The sequence below is a fragment of the Triturus cristatus genome, chromosome 5_2 (assembly GCF_964204655.1).
Source record: "Triturus cristatus chromosome 5_2, aTriCri1.1, whole genome shotgun sequence".
NCBI classification, from domain to species: Eukaryota; Metazoa; Chordata; class Amphibia; order Caudata; family Salamandridae; genus Triturus; species Triturus cristatus.
The window spans coordinates 201,585,281-201,606,953 of NC_140588.1; the positions used below are offsets into that span (position 1 = coordinate 201,585,281).

At 43.7% G+C, this 21,673-nt stretch overlaps 1 long non-coding RNA gene across 1 annotated transcript in view; it reads left to right on the top strand.

Moving 5' to 3' along the window:
- Positions 1-1,650: 1,650 nt before the first annotated feature.
- Positions 1,651-21,673, top strand: part of LOC146822799 (uncharacterized) — a 121,740-nt gene continuing 101,717 nt past the window's right edge. The window contains exon 1 of the long non-coding RNA XR_014962078.1: positions 1,651-1,763. This is a non-coding gene — a long non-coding RNA (uncharacterized LOC146822799). The remainder of the gene's footprint in view (positions 1,764-21,673) is intronic.

Genomic DNA, 21,673 nt, shown 5'->3' on the forward strand with positions numbered 1-21,673 from the left:
AAGCAAATGAAACACAGTGAAAGGTAAAGAGGACACACATATGCCATCTCCCTTTCTAAACAGATGAAATACGCACACTATCACACCACAGAACCACAACCAAACCCAGATACCAAAAACAAGCTGGCTGGCAAGGCCAACAAGAAAGTAGTACATAGGGTACCGACTATGAGGCGCGGTAGGAAACCATTCATTCAACAGCAAGAAATACAAAGAAAAACCCCACACCAACCAAAAAGCATCAACACTGCCCTCCACCCTTCCCCGTAGTAAGGGTGGTAAGTGTGGAATACCACTCCACACCAAACATATGGCATTGAAACTGCCCTACACCCAAACCCGAAGTTAGGGTGGTAAGTGTGTTAAAACGCTCCTCACCAAATATGTAGAACTACAGAAATTCACACCCAATCACGTAGAAAGGTAGAACAGCAAACACTATTGGTAAAAACACTCACTCTTCAAAAATATGGCATGCTCTCTGCCCTTCACCATATCCAGAAGTAAGGATGGAAAGTGTGGAAAAAAACAGTCCACACAAACCAAGAAAGAACTACACAGCTCTACATCCAGTCTCATAGTAAAATTAAAACAGCAATCACCATTGATAAAACACTCACACCACAAAAACCTGGCTCACTCTTTGCCCTTCACCCTAACCCCATAGGCTGGGTGGAAAAACATGGAAATCCTGTGTACTGTGGCTTCACACTACCACACAACACCAACAAAATTTGGCAACTCCATTGCGCTTCACCCTTACCCGTAGGTAGTGTGGAACTATGCGTCAAACACTTAATCTGGCTAAACTGTGCCCATCACCCACACCCCATAGGTGGGATGGAACCCTAAAGAAAGAAATTGCCTCTCCGAACAGTACAACATGGCACTCTCCCAACGCGAACACAGGTGTGCCAGTGAAGAAACCAAAAAGAAATAAGTACCACACCAACCAAATCAATCAGAACACACTATCCATAAACACAAAACAGTGAAAGAGAAAGACTTAAATTAACATTTCCTCGTCAAAAGAGAAAGGTTTGCATGTGACATAATCACACCAGGAAAAATAATAATAACATTTAAAAAAACTTATTTTGCATAGTCATAGTCTTATAGTGTACTAGGACACTATCCCCGTACTGCACTGTTCACCAAATTGCTTTAATTGAAGGTGGAAGACAGTAAACAATAAGAACAGTATCTTTATGGTTCAAAATATCCCCATAGGAATCTATGCTTGTGCCAGGGAGTGAAGCATTGGAGGAATGAATGAACAATTTTCCACTCTGAAAGATCTGCATGTAGTTATAAAGTCCCGCAGTAGCATTTCTGTATATATAGCTTCAAGAAAGAAGAGTTGTCATGCCACCTAACGTGCTCGTAGTAGTAATCAGCGCCAAACCCTTGAAGAAATTGATAACACCCCGTTCTTAAAACAAAATTTACCTTCTCTGATCGTCTTTACGTTTGTACAGTACTTGGCACAAAGCGTGTCTTTGCCCCAAATAGTGTGACAACCGCTACTGAGCTGCACACGTCGTCACCAAAAAAGAACCTTTAGCAGGTCCACACTGCTTCAAAGCTAACGCCACTACTTGCGTGCTGTCACCAAACACAAGATGGTGGCACGCTATTACGATTGCGCCGGGTGGCTTGCAGTGCGTTTGTGCAGCAGGACGTCCCTCAGCAGCCATAGGGTGCGCAACAAGAACAACGTCAGAAAGGATCCCCCGAAGGCACAGCAGGAGTCCAAGATGCAGGTAAGACTGCGTGTGCATAGAATGACACGCACTCTTTTTTCAAATCCATTAAGCTGTGGTTAAACTGCCGCATGTAAAGGGGGCCTGCCGGGGAAAAAACTTTATAAAAACAAAGCATGGCTCTCCTCCAAAAATCCATTATAGTACTTACATATACATCACACATCAAATTGGTCCAATAGTGAACTATGTATTCCTCGTAATCCCAAGACATGCAGGGATTGTTGAAACAAAGCTACCGTTTAGGCACATTGCCAGATTTCCAAAGCTACGAAAATTGTTTCATGTTTGTTCCAGCGTAACAGCAAGTTGGAATAAATTGCTGAGCTTTTAACTTCCTTGTAGGCACTCCTGTAATTACACACCTTAGGTTTGGGGGTGGTTAAGAAGTGGGGGAAAGCGGAGGAAACGTTACTTCGAACGGAGGAAGCCCGGGGACATCGCAAACACCCGATTTCCCTGCCCTGGGCGATGCTAATGGATTCCTTCGCACAAGAAACACTACCGGCGGCAGGCCCGCGAATGGTTGGCTCTCAGGAGACTTCCGCGACTCAGGAGCCCGCTCAGGGCGGTGAACAAGAGGCCCGGACACCCGGTGGGTCCTGAACGTAGACTGTAACTGGTACCCTACTAGGCCCATGCACGGAAAGGGATCCATACTCCCGCCTTCGTCCCCGCCCCCCCCTCCCCCGAACCTTCCCTGTGTCTGCGAACACCTAGCAATGCGACAGGCATGGACACTGCTCTCCGACGTTAGACTCACAATGTTTATAATTCCAGATATGGTGCACTCCCCAGTTTACATATCCCCAGTTCGTTAATAGTAATTACATGGCTGCACTTCAACGACCTATGGGACAACCCACTCAGGGGATATGGATACACATAACAGCCCCCACGTAGTGCGGCATCCACAGCGCGCTTCAGAGGGATGGGCCCAGACACAGGCTTCGATAGCCGGTTTCTAACTCAAAGATAAGGCAAGGACCATGACACTCTAAGCCGGTGAGCTCGGCTGACTATAATAGCAGCATCTGTATACGTTGATTCAAGGGCGCATGTTTACTGTAATTCCGAATGTGAATTTATATGCAATGTGTTTACTACAAATGCCAATAAAAAGAGTTTTCAAAATCAACACACCTTAGGTTCCACACAACAGCACTACAAGTTGTTCCTAGTGTGCAAACAGCATTCCCAGCACACGCAAACAAGCCAGCAGCCCAAATCCTCAAACACACCTGGTAGGAAGGCAGATAGATGAATCCGGGAATGGCACTGTTGCAAAGCACTTGTGAGGGTGGAAAATGCTCCAGCATGCCCTGGCTGTTAGGCTGTCTGGTGTTTTACGACACTGGTGGGGCTAGAGGGCATACTGTAATTCTCAGCACTTAATGTTTCAAGGATCCTTAAAATGTCTCCATTCAGTAGATACTTCAGCTTTGTTTCAAGTCGGTTCAGTTCTGATACTTTCCTGTCTCTGTCCACTTGCACGCGTAAGTCTTTTCAAAATCATCGCCAAAATATGTTGTGGAAGAAAGCCGGTCCAGTTCCATGTAGATTAGTCAAGTAGGTTTATTAGATAAGATGTTAGCAAGAGCCCCAATAGGAACAGCCTTCTTGCTGCTCAGACCATCTTCCAACTAACTCTCTCACTCACCAACATTCCACAGCCAACTCACTCAGCAACATTCCACCACCACAGTCACACTGGCTGAGCAGCAGGTATAACAAGTCACTTACTTGGAGATAAGTTCGATAGTACTCTTCAAATAGCGGCTGAGAAACACTAATCACTGAGAAGACTAGCCACTAAGACTGATGAGAAAACACACTACTCACGGACTCCTACTCATGCGCTAAGTCGAAACAAGATATCATGAGCAACCACTAAAGAGAATTTTCTTTCTTCGATGCGCAACATGAGACACTATCGTCTCTGACTGGAATTACAGTTTCAGTGCGCGGCACTCAGAGAGAGCACACGCGATGATGGCACAGCCAAACAGAAGTCAAAACAACCAGACCGCAGAGATTAGCACCTCAGAATCTCTGCGGCCATATTGCAATTCTTTATTTACATAAGTTCTGCAGTCTTTTCAACACGATGCTTGCTTGAGACTTCCAGAAGGGGCATTGTTTTCTCCATTGAGGATACTAAACAGTTCTCAAATAATTTCTGTGTTTAAGCAGGTTCATGGGCTTGACCAAGGTACAAATCTGCGTTTTCATGACATGCGCTATCTCAAACCAAGACATGCTGTATCTGTTTCTGGGCTTACAGTCGGCCGATAGGCTTCCCATTTGCTGGCACCATCATCTCTCCATTTTATGTTTTACCCGTTTGACAAGGGCATGCATACGTCATGCCTCTTCCGGTGTTTTGCCCTCCCCGAGCGCACGGACAAACTACTGTTAAATATGCACAGCGGACATTGCAAGGCATTGTTTCGGGACATCTTTTGATTTTTAAAACGGGTGACCAGTCCCGCCTCACGTTAGAGGCACTGGGGTTTTCATTACCCACAAACACTGTTTTAAACTAATTTTTAATAATGCCAGGACTACGGCGAGCTGGCATATCTCATTTGCCAGGACTCACTGGGGCATGGTTGGCACAGCTTCCTGCCCCTATAGGATGCCCTGGTTTTTAGGGCTCGCGCCTGCGTTGCAGTGTGCAGCACTGTTCACGCAGCGAGAGCCCTTTTGTATGGGGTTTTGAAAGCTGACCACACGCTCATGCGTGTGATCAGCTCTCGCCGTCAGGCATTGGCTTTTGTGTGTTTTTTTTTTACAAAAAGAGGCACGCGATTGGGCAAAGGGGGGCGCCTGTCCCGCCTTTACTATGCCCATTCCCGACAGTGGCTAGCACGCGCAGCAGCGTGCGTTCGCCTCGCTGTCGCTGCTGCGCTCCCTCCCCCCCTTCTCTGTGGTGCGAGCGCACCACCAGTTGTTGACAAGAGCGATCGCGACGCGATCGCTTTCAATGCCACTTGTTTTCTTTACTTTTGCTATAATCGCGGCACCCGCGCTTTACTTTTAACATTAAAAGTAAAGCGCGGGTGCCGCGATTATACCAAAAGTAAAGAAATAGATTTTTTGTTCTATGTCTTTACTTTTGGTATAATCGCGGCACCCGCGCTTTACTTTTAATGTTATAAGTAAAGCGCAGGTGCCGCGATTATACCAAAAGTAAAGAAATAGAAAAAAATATCTATTTCTTTACTTTTGGTATAATCGCGGCACCCGCGCTTTACTTTTAACATTAAAAGTAAAGCGTCGGTGCCGCGATGCTTGTTGAGTTTGAGGTGAAGACGAGCACTTGACTCCAAATGTGCCTCTGGTTTTCACATAGGCAAAGCACCCTTAGATTTCAGGTCATGGTCGGGTCTGAGGCTTTCCTGCAAAAAACATGTTTCAAGCTGTCAGACAAGAAAATGAAGATTTTTGCCAGGGATATTTTTTTCAGAAGAAAGTTCAGGGAATGTTTTGACTTATGAAAAGTATCAAAACCAGCTGTTTTTTTTAGTTGTGGTGCATTGTCGACACTCTGAGCTGAACTGTGAGGAGGGGCACTGTATAGTGCTGGAGTATATATTGGTCTTAGCAAATTCACACAGTATTACAAAAAAAAAACGAAGAGCTATTTACTTGCATTCTTGACACGTTATCAGTGTTTCAGGAAAAAGTCAAACTGCGCGCCTGTTGGTTTCTCAAACCTTCAAAGTGTATCATTGATTACGCAATCACCTGTACTTTTCACCCCCACTATGTTAAACCACCATCTCCACCCTAAGTACACTCAAAATCTTGCCCCACCGAAACTACACATCAGCTAAACCACCACCCTGCTTCAACATCATCACCTACATCCCACGATGCATATAGACTGCATCACCCCTATGCAACCTGCCCCCTACGCCTGAAAAACTCAACCACTTACACTGTCAAACTTACTATCTACTATACCTTACTCCGTCCACGACATAATGTTATGATAAAACACGAGTCAGGAGGCCTAAAAGCCTAACATGCGTTTAATGCAATAGTATATGACAGAGCAAAAATAACAGGTGACAATTGTAATTTCGACTGACCAGAGCCTTCTTTAAAAAAAAAAAAAAAAACAGATGGAGCATATAATGTTAAAATGCATGCCACTTTTGAGGGTTACTATACATTGTTTTCCCAATACATGTCAATGGAACATAAGCACATGAGAGAAACTGTAACTTCAAAGAAACAAGCTAATGAGAAGGAGGCAAGATCTTCAGATTCCTACAGTGACTCTGTTATGTAACATGTCAGTGTAAATTGTCCTATACATGTGCAAGGAAGCCTTAGTATTAAGGTAACGTGTGTACACAGCTATGTTTTCTCGATAACCACCACATAAACTGCCACATGCACCTTAAACCACCCACACCTACAGCAGGGATGAATCACCCGTCTGTAATAAGCTCTAATCTACAGTCTGCGCGTGTTGCTTTCCTCATTTCACACTCCAGCCGTCACCTAAACTTACACCCACACTAAGACCAATATCTTCACTACATATATTTTACACCATTATTTAGATTCTAGGGGGCAGATTTACAACCGCTTGCGCCACTTTTGCGTCACTTTTGCCATGTTAAAAGTGACGCAAAAGTGGCGCGTAGGCCTTGTAAATATGCCTCTAAACCTTTAACTATGCCCCTAAACACCACATGCAGCTGCATCATCACCTATACCTACGCATTTCCGTACACCTGCTCTTTATTAAAGAGACACGTTTTCATATTTTTTATTAACTGGAGGATGGTTAGAACCATTCTAATGTTGGTAGAGTTACAGATATCAGGTAAATAGAAGGAGAAGGCATGCTTCTGGCCATTTGTTGTTTACGCTTCCTCGTTCTGGAAATGTGATTGCTTCTGCTGTTGCAAGAGGGTGGTCGTTTCTGATGGTCCTAGTACGTGATGTGTCTAATATTGACGATAATGCCACCTTGGAAACATACCCAATGTAGTTTCTTCACTGTTGGAGTGGTGTAGCCGAGCTCTTTAAGCTCTTGATGTGACATGCTACAGCATGTAGGATACTTATCAGGAGGTGACTGGGTGGTGTCGGAGCTGCTGCTGAACAGGACATTTCCCCATCCAGATGGGAGAGGACCACGATTACGCTGCTGCTCTGGTCGGAAAGGTTACAATTTTGTCTGAGGAGTGAGTTGGTACCATGCTGTCTTGCTTTTCTTTGGTGAAGTACTCTTCACATTAAAGGGCTTTATTGTGGATGAATCAGAGTGATTTCACATTGCCTGCCATTTGCCAAATGAAACCTTCTATGTTCATGGTAAAGCCTTCTAGGTTCCTGTTGGAAAGCCAAGCTTGAATCTGTGTTTTTATTGGATCTATAAGAAGATGATTGACCATTAATTGTTTAGTTTGAGGAAGCTTTTTAGTCACTCAGGGTCGAGAGCTCTGGAGATGTTGAGGTAGAGTTGTGTGGCTGTTATATGCATAGTGATGTATCTTGTATCGGTCACACAGGGGTCAAGCCCCTGACATAGCTTGTGGCAGGTGGTGCGTCAACCCGATCAGCGATATTTCTGTCTGAGAGGAGAGGTCCACACAGGTTATGAGAGGGCCTTTGGAACAGGGTCTGCTTTAAAAACACAGCTTCCACACCTAGCATGCGCAGAATACACTATTTAAACAGTGATGTCATCCAAAAATCAAATGACAAAAGACAACCATCTTTTTCTTTTTCTGGGCTTTCCATCTAAGCCCGTTATTCATCTAATGCCAAGGAAGGTTCTTAGCGTTTCTCATCTATATGGCCTCATAGGAATAGTCTGGATGGCTCTTATTTTAAGCAGTGCCGCCGATTGAAATTCAATTTATCTCAATTTGGAAGGGTAAGAAATAGAGCGGCACATATCTATGATGAAAAACAACACAGTAGCACCATGTTTCCTTTCATCCAGCTATAGAAAATTCAATATGGAGTTGACCAGGGTGCAAAATTGACAAATATCCGATGAGAAACAGCACAGTGGCACCATGTTCAAAGGGGGTCTTTAATCACAATAGCTAAATATAATATACTGTTAGTAAACAGGAATGTAATTGGTCTGCAAAGATCAAATTGTCACTATAGTGGGGATGCCTTTTTTGGACAGTCCAGCGGCTGACTCTTTAGGGTTTTATTTGGTCAAAACTACAATGACTTTCTTTTGGTTTTTGACTCATTGTTTTGAAGTGTATTCATATTTTTATGTTCTTTAAAAGCAGTTTTTGTCCTTTATCTTAAAACTTGTTTGATTTGGATGTGGATTATTTAAATACAGACATATAGCTTCCGTGTGCACTGACATCAGTCTTCCAGGGTGTTGTCACAGATTGAGGGCATATCCAGGTAGCGTTCACAATCAAGGCCTGATCTCGGGGAGGGAGAGGCGGGGATGGAAAAGACCCCCACAGGATCAAGGGGAATTCTTGACCAGGAGGAGAACGTATAGACTTTAACTCACCCAGCGTCTACTGCGGCTGAACCTATCCCAATATACACGCTCTCATCTGACATACTTACAGCAATTCAGAAACTTCTTAATAAAGGTCCATCATTTGTACCATGGAGTTTACAAGATCCCGTAGAGACAAACACTGAAGTACTACAATTCTTGTGCAAAATAAGGTCGAAAGCATTTTTCTCCGAAGAAACTGAGAATATGGAAATTAACAGGAGTGGGCTGAAGAATGCATCTTCTTTTTGCCCTGAGACTAGTATTATGCCCCCAGAGTTTATGGTTTTTGAGGAAACACTAATCAGAGAGTTAGACCATCTTAATACGCGTGAGACATTCTTTAGACAAAATTGTAGGGAGAGAAATGGAAGCCATGCATAGTCTGTCTATAAACGAGCCAATAGTCATTAAACTGGCAGACACAGGGAGTGGAATAGTTGTTTGGGACAAGGCAACATATGTTATGTTATACATTTTTAAAGCGCATAGTTGCTCCCAAAGGAGTGTACCCATGCTAGGTTTGCCCCAGTCACCATATGGGTGATTGGAGGAGAAAGGAGAACCAGAGCTTGACCAGCAAGGTAAGGTTAAAAAAGAAACCGATGAGGTTAGTGCCGAAACATCCAAGTTTTTAAGTTTCTTCTTTAGCGTTTTCTCAATGCGTTCTTGTCTCAGGTAGAGAGGTAGAGTGTTCCACTGTTTAGATGCCCAAAAGTCAAAGTAAGAGCCACCCAGACTGGTTTTATTTATGAGGGGCACTGTTGCCAGCGTGGAGTCTGATGATTTGAGTTGTCTACTGGGTTGGTAGGGTTTGAGGAGTGGGGAAAGATAAGGACCTTTGCCATTAAGGATCCTGTGTATAGTAACAATGGGGTGACCCTGTGTCCCGCAGAACCTGGGTATGATACAAGAAAGCTACAATTGGTTCTTTCGGGTACTGAAATTGCTTACGTCATCAAGTATGAATCATAAACATTGTTTAAAGAAGTAACAGCGTTACCAGAGAGGATGCGCTGCAACAAGAGAAGCACACTTTATGCAGGGTTGTAAATGTTTACTATTTCTCTGAATCTTTTCTTTTTTTCATGCGGTTGTCATCATTTCAATAAGAACAAAGTGATAATAATGAAGTGAAGGAAGTGCTCAAGTGACATGGGTGGATAGGTGTCATTTACATATTGGTGTTACACGGACATATACTCTATATACAGTTTATACAAGGAAATGATTTTGCAATGCGGCCAGTATGAAGATGAGTCAGGTGTCTCTGACAAATTGTGAAATTGCTGTGTAGTTAAGAACCAGAGGACCCGGTTAGACTGGACCGATATAGAACGTCGACGTTTCGACCCTGACTCATGCGTAACTTAAAGTTGCGTCATGGCGGGTCTTCTTCAGGACAGGTGAGAAACAAGACAGCCGATTCAATCTAGAATGGATCAATCAAATAGGAGGTGAAACGGTGCAACAAATGTTTGCTGGGACCCTACTGGGCATCTAATTCTCAAGGTGGGTTGGCCGACTCGTGGAGACAACAGATGGGATCCTGTGGCAAAAGCACATAGCCCTAAAGAAGATTCTTTTCTTCAAAGGTAACCAGTGAAGATTGTCCATGGCGGGGCCGACTGGTGCCCACCTCGAGAGTTTCAGCAGAAAGCGTGCTGCTGCATTCTGCACTCTCTGAAGTCTATCCAATCTGCCTGGGTGGCTCCAATGTAAAGTATTTTAAGGACCAAACTGAAGATTGTTTCCTGACCATGAGTGCCTCCATTTAATTAACATTTAACTTAAGGCAGCTCATGTTCATCCATTCTGTGAGGTTCCTCAAACTGGATCTGAAAATGGGTGCAGCCCCCTCCTCCTCCTGGGTGAGAGTGACAATAAACTGTGTGCCATCAGCATAGCAAACCATGGTGACATTATGTTGCTTGATGACATTTGCCAGGGGGCGCATATAGAGATTGAATAATGTAGGGCTCATAATCGAGCCCTGAGGCCCTGAGGTAGAGAAAGAACTTCTGAGGTGAAGTGAGGCTGCAATACTTGAAAGGTGCGATCACGAAGAAAGGAGGCTCGCTACTTTAAAGCTAGGCCCCTGATACCGTAGCTTCCAAGGCGCTCTAGCAGGAGGCCGTAGGATATGGTACCAAATACTGCACTAAGGTCCAGTATGATCAGGGCAGCCCTTGGGCCTCAATCAGTACAGATTTTGAGAGACTCAGAAGCCAACAGTAAGGCTGAGTCTGTGCTATACTGAGCATAAATCCTGCTTGAGAATCGTGAAGTATATTATTTGAATCCACAAAACTAATCAGTTGAGCATTGATATGTTTCTCCGCTACAAATGATGAAAAAAGGTAGGAGCAAAATGAACCTGAGATTTTCAGGTAAAGACGGGTAATTAAGTTTTTTAAGAATCACATGCTTACACTTCGAGGGGGCTTTGCCAGATGTAAAGGAGATATTGAAACATCTCAAAACGCAACATATGCATATCATATCTTTCCACTCACAGCTGACCTTTTTTGCAAGATAGGTAGCAGTGGATTTTGGGCCCTAGCTAAACCGACACCAACGGAAATGCAGCAGACTTGCACATATTTTAAAACTAGATACCTGAGGGAGTCCAAGGTGGGGTGACCTGCATGGCTCTCACCAGGTCTTTTTTTCCCCTGCATTCCTGGCAAACCTCACAGATTGATTAAAAAACACATGTTTTCACATTTCTGTGATGGAAAGTTCTGGAATCTGTGGGGAGCCATAAACTTCCTTCGACCCAGCATTACCCTAAGTCTTCCAATAAAAATGGTACCTCATTTTTGTGGGTAGGACTAGTGCCCACAGCCATGAATGGCCCAAACGCAACATCAATGTATCACATTTTTCCACTCAAAACTGACCCTTTTTTTGCAAATTTGGTTGCTATGGGTTTTGGGCCCTAGCTCAGCCAGCACCTAGGGAAACCTAGCAAACTTGCACATTTTTGAAAACTATACACCTGGGGGAATCCAGGGTGGGGTGTGTTGCATGGCTCTCACCAGGATTTTGTTACCCAGAATCCCTTGCAAACCTCAAACCTTTTCCAAAGATAAATTTTCCTTAAATTTCTGTGATGAAAAGTTCTAGAATGTTTGGGGAGCCACAAACTTCTTTCCACCCAGCGTTCCCCTAAGTCTCCCGATCAAAATGGTCCCACACTTGTGTGGGTAGGCCGAGTGCCTGTGACAGGAAACAACCCAACATGCAACCTAGCTACATCACATTTTTCCACTCAAAACTAACACTTTATTGGCAAAGTGGGTAGCTGTGAATTTTGGGCCCTAGCTCAGGCGCACATAGGGAAACCTAGCAAACCTGCACATTTTTAAAACCTAGACAACTAGGCGAATCCAGGGGTGCAGAACTTGCGTGGCTCTTACTAGGAAACTTTACCTAGAGGCCTTTGCAAACAACAAACTTTAGTAAAAAACACACTTTTCCTCACATTTTTGCATGGGGAGCCACACCTTTCCTACCACTCTGAGTTCCCACATGTCTCCTGATAAGAACAGTACCATATTTGTGTGTGTGGGTCAAGAGACATGGCACAAAAGACCCTAAAGTGATACGTTGATAGATAAGCAATAGGGGTAGCGGTATTATTTGGGGCCGTTCTGTGGCGCCACCTATGCAAATCTATTAACCACAGACATTTTTGAAAACTATATAACCAGGGGATTCCAGGGTGGTATTCCTTGTGTGTATCCCATAAGATTTTCTTACTCAGTGCCCTGCAAACGTCAAACGATGTCTGAAATCCCACATTTTCCCAATATTTCTGTGAAGGAAACTTTCAGAATCCACAGGAATCCACAATACTCCTACCACCCAGTGTTACCCCACTTGGACTGATAAAAATGCTGTGCCACTTGTGTGGCTGGGCCTAGTGATCATGACAGGAACAGATCAAACCAAGGGCAATGGAAGTCCTCTCGCAAGGGCTTACGTTGACCTTGGTTTGATCTGTTCCTGTCGCACGCCATTTTCTTTTGATCCCAAATGCCAAATTCCTGGTGTTAAGTGGACTTTCTACCCTCCCTGGGGCACATATTTAGGGGAACCTCCCCAATTGGTACAAACCTACCTGCTTTCATGCGGGCAGAAATACACTATTGCCCCTTCTAGGGTGGGGTATGACTTAATGCCAGGGAAGGCAGCTCATCCTTTTGTTTATTTTGGCTCCATTTGGAAATCCCTGGTGTTTGGTGGGCTTTCTGCCCCCCTGGGGGAGCAAGTTGGGGGTAAATACATCTATTCAACCCCCGGGGAATGCATAAAGTCTATTGGGCCTTGGAGTAGGGGAGAGCATGGGCCCATACCTATGAGGGGTGTTCCCCCCAAAAAGCACTCTCTGCTCCTGGGTGATGGCAAATTGGGGGTAATTGCCCCCATCCGGGCCCCAGGTAGTAAAAAGACTGTCTGTGCACTTTTATGATGGGGCATACCCATGGTGGGCAGCTCCAGCTCTTTAAATTTTAGTTTACACAATTTCCCTGGTGTCTAGTGGGCCTTTTGCCCCCAGGATGGGACAGTTAGGGGCAGTCACCCCTATTCACCCCCCGGGTCAGGCAGAAAGACTGATGCTGCATTGTTGGGGGTGTGAGCATGGCCATGCCCATGGTTTGCAAACCATATCCCTATGTTTTGTTTTTTTAACTTTTCCCTGGTGTCCAGTGTGCTTGCTGCCTTCCCCAGGGGCAGATTGGGATAATTACCCCAGCCTCTCCCCAGAGGGGGCAGAAAGACTCTTGATGCTATTTTGTGGTGGGGCATGGTGGGCAGCCCCCACCCCTGAATTTTCTTTTTTTTAATTCCATGGTGTTTAGTGAGCTTTTTGCCCCCCGGGGGCGGGGGGAGGGATTTATCACCATCTGCCTCCGGGAGGTAGCAAGACTGTTGCCACCTATTTTGGAATTGGGGCACCAACCCAGTAATTTTTTTTGCAAATTTTCCCTGGTGTCTAGTGAACTTTCTTCCACCCTGGGGTGCAGATTGGGATAATCACCCCCATTAGCCCCCCCAGAGGGGTAGAAAGACAGCTGGCACAGTTTTTTGGGGTGGGAGCATGGCCATGGCCGTGATGGGCAGCCGCACCCAACATTTGTATTTGGTTTTCTCTGGTGTCTAGTGGATTTTCTACCCCCCACAGGGATGGGGCGCAGATTGGGGGTAATCTCCCTTCATGCCCCCAGGGAGGGGACATAAAGACTGAAATATTTGGGGCATGGTGGGAGAAAACACGTCCTTTCCCAAGGAGCTGCTCCTCGATACTTTCCAATGATACTTCTTTTGAAGTAATCAGTGCTCGGGTCAAGATATGCCCTTGAGTTCTGATGCAGTGGAAGAAAAACATTACAGCAAACAAATGATGGACGGAATGCTGACAATGCAAACATTATCCCCCAGTCAAAAGACCTGGGTTAAATCCATCGTTCTTTTGCCCACTACGCCACCCCAGTTTGGACCCAGCCATATGCATATCAGTCTTGACCCTGTGACTCATGGGAACATTCCAGACCGATCTGCCAGGCCAGGTCCTCCCTGGATCGGAAACAAGCATCCTGGGACCGGTTTCGAAAGAAAAACAAGCCCATCGTCTCGTTTTACTTTACTGTACTGAGGTCAGCAAGCCCTGTGTGCTGATCATCATTACAGTAAATAAAATAAGCATTGAAGATGGAATAGGTCTCACATTTGCTATTGGCATTGTAAATACAATGTCTTTTACCCATGTCTTATGGAGTGTATGTATGTGGTGTGTAGTGGAATTATGTGATGGAATTTAATTGTTAGTTGGCCAAATTGTGTGGCGTGGAATTGTGTGGTGTGGATTTGTGTAGTGGAATTATGTGACATGGTGTGGAATTATGTGGGTAGTAATTTTGTGGTATTGAGTGTACTGGAATTATGTGGAGTAGGATTGTGTGTTATGGAGTGTCATTAATTGGAATGTTAGGGAAATGATAAATGGAAGATTATGTTGGAGGAAGTTACTGCCTCATCTCGGACCGAACAACACCCCTTGCATGCACTGCTTTAGAAGCCCGCCTGGGGTGTATTCTCATTGTATACCTCTGAACCAAGGATCTGTCTTGTGAAGAAAGACCAAGATTTTGCTATTTTTCTCCCTGGTGAACTTTGAAAAATTTACTTCGCAGAACCCACTGCCATATACGTCTTTCAAAGTATTTTCTTTTTAGTTTAGTTCTAGTTTTTTCCACATGCACCCACCTTTTATGTGGAATTTACTTTCTAACCAGCTTGTTTCTCCTATTGTAGGAAAATAAATGCCAGGAGTGGCTTGGCTGAAATTGTAGCTTTAGTTGCTGAATGTGTTCTCCCAAATACATCCTCCTACACACCTGGCATTCATGCTTCAAGTGTGAAAATCATAGCGCTCCTCTACACATTTTTACAATTCTGTTGGTTAAAATGTAGTAACTTTTCCTTATTTTTCTTCCCCTGGCTTGTACGTCTTCTCATTACGAGAGTTACTTTTGAACATGTCTAGGAAGGGAAATTGGACAGGGCACAATACCGGAGCTGGATAGAGACAGAGCGAAGTGGATTGGATTGGCATGGAGAGCAAGGAGAAAAGATGCACGAGGTAGGGAAAGCAGTAAATTAATTGGATAAAGGTGAGGTAGTCAGAAGGAATGATATGGAGAGATAGGAAGATATAGGTAGCGAAACAGATATTAATTTAGAGTGTGGTATAGAGATAATGAGAGATAGGGAGAAGGAAATGTAGAGAAGCCAAGGACTACAGTACTGCAAGAGATGAGGTAGGTTTCAGAAAAAGGTGAATTAGAGAGGTAAGAGTAGTGAGGTAGACATAAACAGGCTTGAGGAAAAATAGATGCAAGGTGGAAAACAAAAGGGAGGTATAGAAAACGTAAAGCAAGTAGTGGGAAAGAAAGGGAGGGGTGAAGGGTAGAAAGATTTGTGGTGTGCAAAGAGGAAACATGAAATACAGGAAGGTGATGTTCATAGAGTTTATATAGACATAGAAATATGATAAGGTAGAGAAATCTGAAATCTTTAAAGAAAGAAGTTAAGAAAGATATTTGAGGTGAAAGGGGAGAGTTGAAATCGAGATCTCGAAAGAGAGAAGTGTCTGTGTGAGCGAGGCAGAGGAGTTGATCGAGAAAAAGGGTAGTGGGAGAGAGACGGTGGTTACTAGAAGGGACTAAGATGTTTAGAGAGGTGAAGAAAAGGGGACAGAGATAGAACAAGAGAAATGTCAGGTGAAGAGGAAAGGCAGTGAACTAATGTTTAGGTGAATTGACAGGTTGGGTAGTGAGAGAGGGTGTTGGGGGTATAGTGAGGGAGATACAAGGTAGCGAGGAGATGCAGGTAGAGAGAAATATGATACAGCAGTGAAGGGGAGCGGTGAGAGAAATGGTTTAAAGATGTAGAGAGAAGTAAGAGAGTAGAGACATGGAGATAGGTGAGATAAAAATAGTACTGAGGTTATATGAGAAGTGAAGTAGATGGAGGAAAGTTACAAGAAGATCAGATGGAAAAAGTGCAGTGAGGTACAGAGAGGGTTAGAGTTGAGGTAGAGTGGGTGATTGAGAATGCTAGACACTGTAGCCACTAGAAATGCAAGGTCATGAGAGAGCTGGAGACAAAGTCAAGTGAGGTATAATTGGTATATTGAGAAAGGTGAAGACAGACGGCGTAGAGAGCTGGGAAAGGGTATGGGGGTATACGGAGAAGTATAGATAGATAATATAACAAAATGGCAACTTCACAAGCACCACAATTGTAAGACAAATTAAAAATAAGGATAGCCATGAAAAAGTTTCCAAATAGACACAAAGGGCCGGATGCATCAACAATCCATTTTGCGATTTCCTAATTGCTTATTCTTGCGATTCGCAATTAGAAAATCGTAAAATGGAATGCATGAAAGTGTGTTTAACACTTTCTGTGATTCCTAGGGCATCACAAATGAATTACCTCATGAATATTAATGAGGTAGGTCGCAATTTGCGACCCCCTAGGAATCGCAACAATCCCGGGGATGGTGGCCTGCTGGGGTCAGCAGACAACTATGTCCGTGATTGTTTTTAAATAAAGCAATATTTTTTTTTGTAAAGCAGCCCGTTTTTCGTAAAGGAAAACGGGCTGTTTTACAAAAGAGAAAATGAAAAGTTTTCCTTTAATTTTCTAAGAGCAGGCAGTGGTCTGTGGCACCACTGCCTGCTCTCAGAAAATGCATTTACAGGCATTTACAAAGGGGAAGCGGTCCCTTTGAAATCCCTTCCCATTTGCGAATTGGATACCACCTACTTGAAGTAGGTGGTAAAATGCGAATGTTTTGTGACGTGCATTTCGGTCGCAAAACATTCATGCATACCGATGTGATTCGGTATTAGCAAGGGACGCCCTAAACACGCCCCTTCCAAATAGCGAATCGCAAACCCATTTTGCGATTCGGTAACAGGTTACATAATTGCAAAATAGGGTTTGCTGCATCAGAATGGCATTTTTTTGCGTTCGCAAACGGCCGATTCTGTGAATCGCACATTTCCGAAGGTAAAAGATGCTTGATGCATATGGCCCAAAAGGTGTTAGAAGGTGAGAGAGAATGCAGACTGACAAGTGGAAGACATGCATTGGTAAAGCCAAAGACTGGCATTGGATACTTGCCTTTTTACTCTGACTTTTGTTAACCATTAAGGATTTCATTAAAAATAAAACAGTTATGTTGTTTTGGGTTGGGCTGAGGGCAGGGCCGGACTTGGAACCAAAACCGGCCCTGGCAACCTGCTCAGCAGCCCCCCCCCCCCCCCCCCACCCGGGGGGGGGTGAAGGGGTGTGGCCCAGCTGTTTGCAAAGGCCGGTTTCGGACGATTTTGTTACCGGGGGCTATATTGCAGGACCCTGGTAACAGAAATGGCCCCCCAGGGGCCCAAAACCGGCCCCCACCCTGGCGGCCCACCGGAGAAACGCCCGGTGCCCACTACGGCTAGTCTGGCCCTGGCTGGGAGAGAATCAGCCAGGCAGCCCTCTATTTAAAAATAACATTGGCTAAAAGGAAAAGTATTTCTTCGTTAAATTAGCGCACATTACCATTCTAGTCCCTGGCACTGAAGGAACTACTTTGCATGTGAATGTGCTTCATGTGAAAGGCCAGAATGCCATCTCTGACTGTGAGGATAACCAATGGCTGAAGTGGGCTGGCCCACTGTCCCATACAGCAGTACTAGACGGAAGACTTATGCGAATGGCAGAACAAGCCAAAGGATGAAGAGTGCTGATTCAAAGTCCATAAGTATATCACATAATTTTAATAAAATCTAAAGGTATTGGCTAACGCCAGGCCTAAAGAAACTGTTGTGAAACAAGACAAACAAATTGAGATGTACCTAAACTAAAGAGTAATGAGGGTTATGTTGAGTGAGAATAAATTAGTGACATCGAAACAAAGCTAGAGTACAGAGTAGATGAATGAGGGTAAAAATAAGTGACTGAGCAGACACATGGCAATGAAATGAAAGAGTGGGAGTGACAATGACAGGTGGACAGGCAGGAGTGTCACAGTAAAAGTGCAAGCAGAAGAGGGGCAGAGACAAAAAGAGGAACAGATTGAAATAGACAGCATTGGGCTGACCATGAAATAGCACAGCGGAAAGATACGGAGGAAGTGGGTGGAGTGGCTTAGCGAGCAAGTTGGTGCAATGAAATCGAGCAGACGAAAGACATGGAGAGCAAAGGACTGAATTGAAGAGCACAGAAGTGATGATGAGTGAGATCACTGTGGAAATCCATGAAAGAGCAGAGAGAGGACATTTTCAGCTGAGGGAGTTGAGACTGACAGAGCCGAGAAGTTATAATAAATGAAAGGTTTGGAGGAAGAGAATACAAATGAAAAGGTTTTCTGAAGGGACACGTTTATTGTACGACGTTGGATGCAATGGTCAATATGTCGAGTATACTGCACCGTCCTTCTCAAAAAGGTTGGTGGGATTGCAAACAAGTATATCCCAATATTTTCTCTCAAATGAGGCAGTTCTAATGGCAGGTTATGATAGGACTCTCAAATGGTTTCTATTTAAAGTGTCATTGGCAACAGAAGTTTTAATATTAGGGAAGGGGGTAAGAACTCATGTAAGGAGCAATTGAGTAAAACATGAGGCACGTGCAAAGGAGGATGATGTTAGTGGATGAGGGAGCTCAAAGACAAGTGGGGTTGAAAAAGAGAAAATGGAAGGAAGGTGCATCAAAATACATGATGCACCGAGGCCCTTACCCTTTGGGTTAGTACCCTACTTATGCTTACAATGGCCCAAGATTCATAGCATGTCAGCACCTTCATACAGCACTCAAGGCCCAGTCAGCCGCAAGCATCCTACACTCAACCTCATTTGGAAAATTGATTTTTCTGCGACGATCTGTGCAATCTTTAGGTGCTAGGGTGTCTAGATAATGAAACAAGCAGCTGCAAGGCTCATACAGCCGAGCACACAAGCTGTACTTGCTCCAAAAAGAACCAGAAGCAAGCTCAGCCTAAACAATGCCATAGACGGCCCAATCAAGCAAATATTAGCCTTTCAAACATCACGTCACAACTATTTACAGCAGTTGTGTAACATCTCAGTAAAAAGGCTATTGTGGACAATTTTCATGTTAAACCCAAATAAAACGAGCAGCTGGGAGCAGCGCCGTAAAGCAGTGAGGAGCAGGAGGTGGGGCGATCACAGATAAATGACAACACTGCAAATAAACAACGACGGGCAGGAGGTGGTGTTGAGGGAACAGCACAGTGAGATTAAGCGGCCTGGGAGCAGCGTCGTGGGCCGAATGAACGGTCACCGAAGAGTTGAGCAGCTGGAAGCAGTGCAGTGCGCTAGAGAATTAAAAAAATAGTGGGCCGAAATTCGGCTAAATATACAGGAGGGAACGAGTACATGTGAAAGGGACAGTAGCCATGGGAGGAAACCAAGCACCAAAAGGAGGGACAAATGCAACCAATGCACCAGTGAAAAGCCAGCATTTCTAAATGGCAAACAAAAGAACAAATGAAAATCGATGGGTGGGGGTACGACTCGTACGTACACGGGTGTACATACACGGGTGGGGGTTCGACTCGTACGTAAACGGGTGTACATACACGGGTGGGGGTACGACTCGTACGTACACGGGTGTACATACACGGGTAGGGGTTCGACTCGTACGTACACGGGTGTACATACACGGGTGGGGGTACGACTCGTACGTACATGGGTGTACATACTCGGGTGGGGGTTTGACTCGTACGTACACGGGTGTACATACACGGGTGGGGGTTCGACTCGTACGTACACGGGGGCTGGGGGGGTTCGACTCGTACGTACACGGGGCTGGGGGAGTTCGGCGCGTACTCATGGGGGCGGGGGGTACGGCGCGTACCGGGCCCCCTAATCTGGTCGTTTCGTGGCGTACTTCGCTTTTCCGGCACTTTTTGGGTGCCGTAAAAATATTGCCGTCCGGACTGCTGTCGGTTCGAATCGTACTTCCTGGTTCGTGAAACGCTGCCTGAAAGCGTCCCGACGTCACGTCGGCGCTTTCCCGGATCACATTTGTATGTATATTTTCGTCGGTCGGTGTTTTGTACGACTCGTACGGAAATGGTGTTTCCGTGCGAATCGTACTTGTATGTTTGTAAAGTTTTACAACCGGGTACGAGTCGGACGGAGAAAACGCTCCGACCGACGGTTCGTACCCGGTTTTTCCAGGATCGGAATCGGCACCCAAATTAATAATTAATTAACAATAAATTAGTTATGAATACAAATAAATTAAAATGAATAATTACTTTAATAATATTAAATTACTTCCCACCCTATTCCTCTATAAACTCACACCCGGCTCCTAAAATAAATTAACTCAATTAATATAATAAACAATTAATCAATTAATAAAAAATAATTACCAATTATTAATTAATTAGCAATAAATTAATTATCAATACCAATAAATAAAAATAATAATTACTTAATAATAATAAATTACTTCACACCCTTTTCCCCTATAAACACACAACCCGCTCCTAAACTAAATTAACACAATTAATATATTTATCAATTAATAAGAATTAATTGCCAATTAATAATTAATAAACAATAAATGATCAATACCAAAAATAAAAATAAAAATTAATTTCTTATAATTAATTTACTTCCCACCCTATTCCCCTATAAACCCACAACCTGCTCTGAAATAAATTAGCACAATTAATGTCATTAACAATTAATCAATTAATAACAAATTAATTATCAATTGACAATTAATTAACAATAAATTAATTATCATTATAAAAAAAAATTTAAATTACTTTATTATAATTAAATTACTTCCGACCTTATTCCCCTATAAACCCACAACCCACTACCGAACTAAAATGCAAAATGTAATTCAAAATAATTAATAATTTCTAAAAATTAATTTTTCATTTACTATAATTAAATTACTTCCCACCCTATTCCCCTATAAACCCACAACACGCTACGGTACTAAAACGCAAAAATTACTTTAAAAAAAAAAAAAAAAAGGCTAACTTCTACAAATTTAATACATATACTTAAAAAAAATACAAAACATAACAAAAAATGTGGAGCACATACATATAAAATACATACTAAAATACATAACACTAATATAAACATCGATATTATTAATGATATTTTTGCAAATTATATTACTAACTTCGATATTAACAAAAACAATATTTCTTACCTTCAGGTCGATATTCTGGTCACCGATATTCCTGATGTCGATATTCTGTCCCTCCGATATTTACAACTCGATATTTATGTAGGTCGGAAAAAAAAACCTCAATATTATGTCTGTGCACCCATTGAATTGTATCTGATCTCCAATACCAGGGCTACTGAGCTGCTCACCTTGGCACAGCTTTATAACACTCTTATAGTCTTTTGGGCTGACATCCAGTGCCTAATTGCGTCCATTTAACATAGGACCTCAAAGTTTCAAAGTGATTTGTGAGTATTATCAGTTTGAATTTGTGAAATAGATGAATTTTGTAGCAGACAGTCTTTTTTTGTATGTATATGTGACTTTTAACTTAAGGGTAAGTGGCAATAAGCATGAAATCCTAACAAACTGGCCAAGATGACCAGGTTTGGAGGCGTACATTTGGGCCTATTAGGATGGTGGGCGGAAAACCACACCGACCGCCATGGATCCGAAAAGTCAACCGCCCGCCGGCACTGTGTAAAATCCGGCATCCAAATTAGGAACAACCGCCAAAAAACACCGAACGCGGTGGAACATGGCCAAGAAAAACCACCCGTAGCGGGCGGAGATGGCCAAAACCCGTCCGCGGCGGTTGCATTTGTGGCGGTAAACA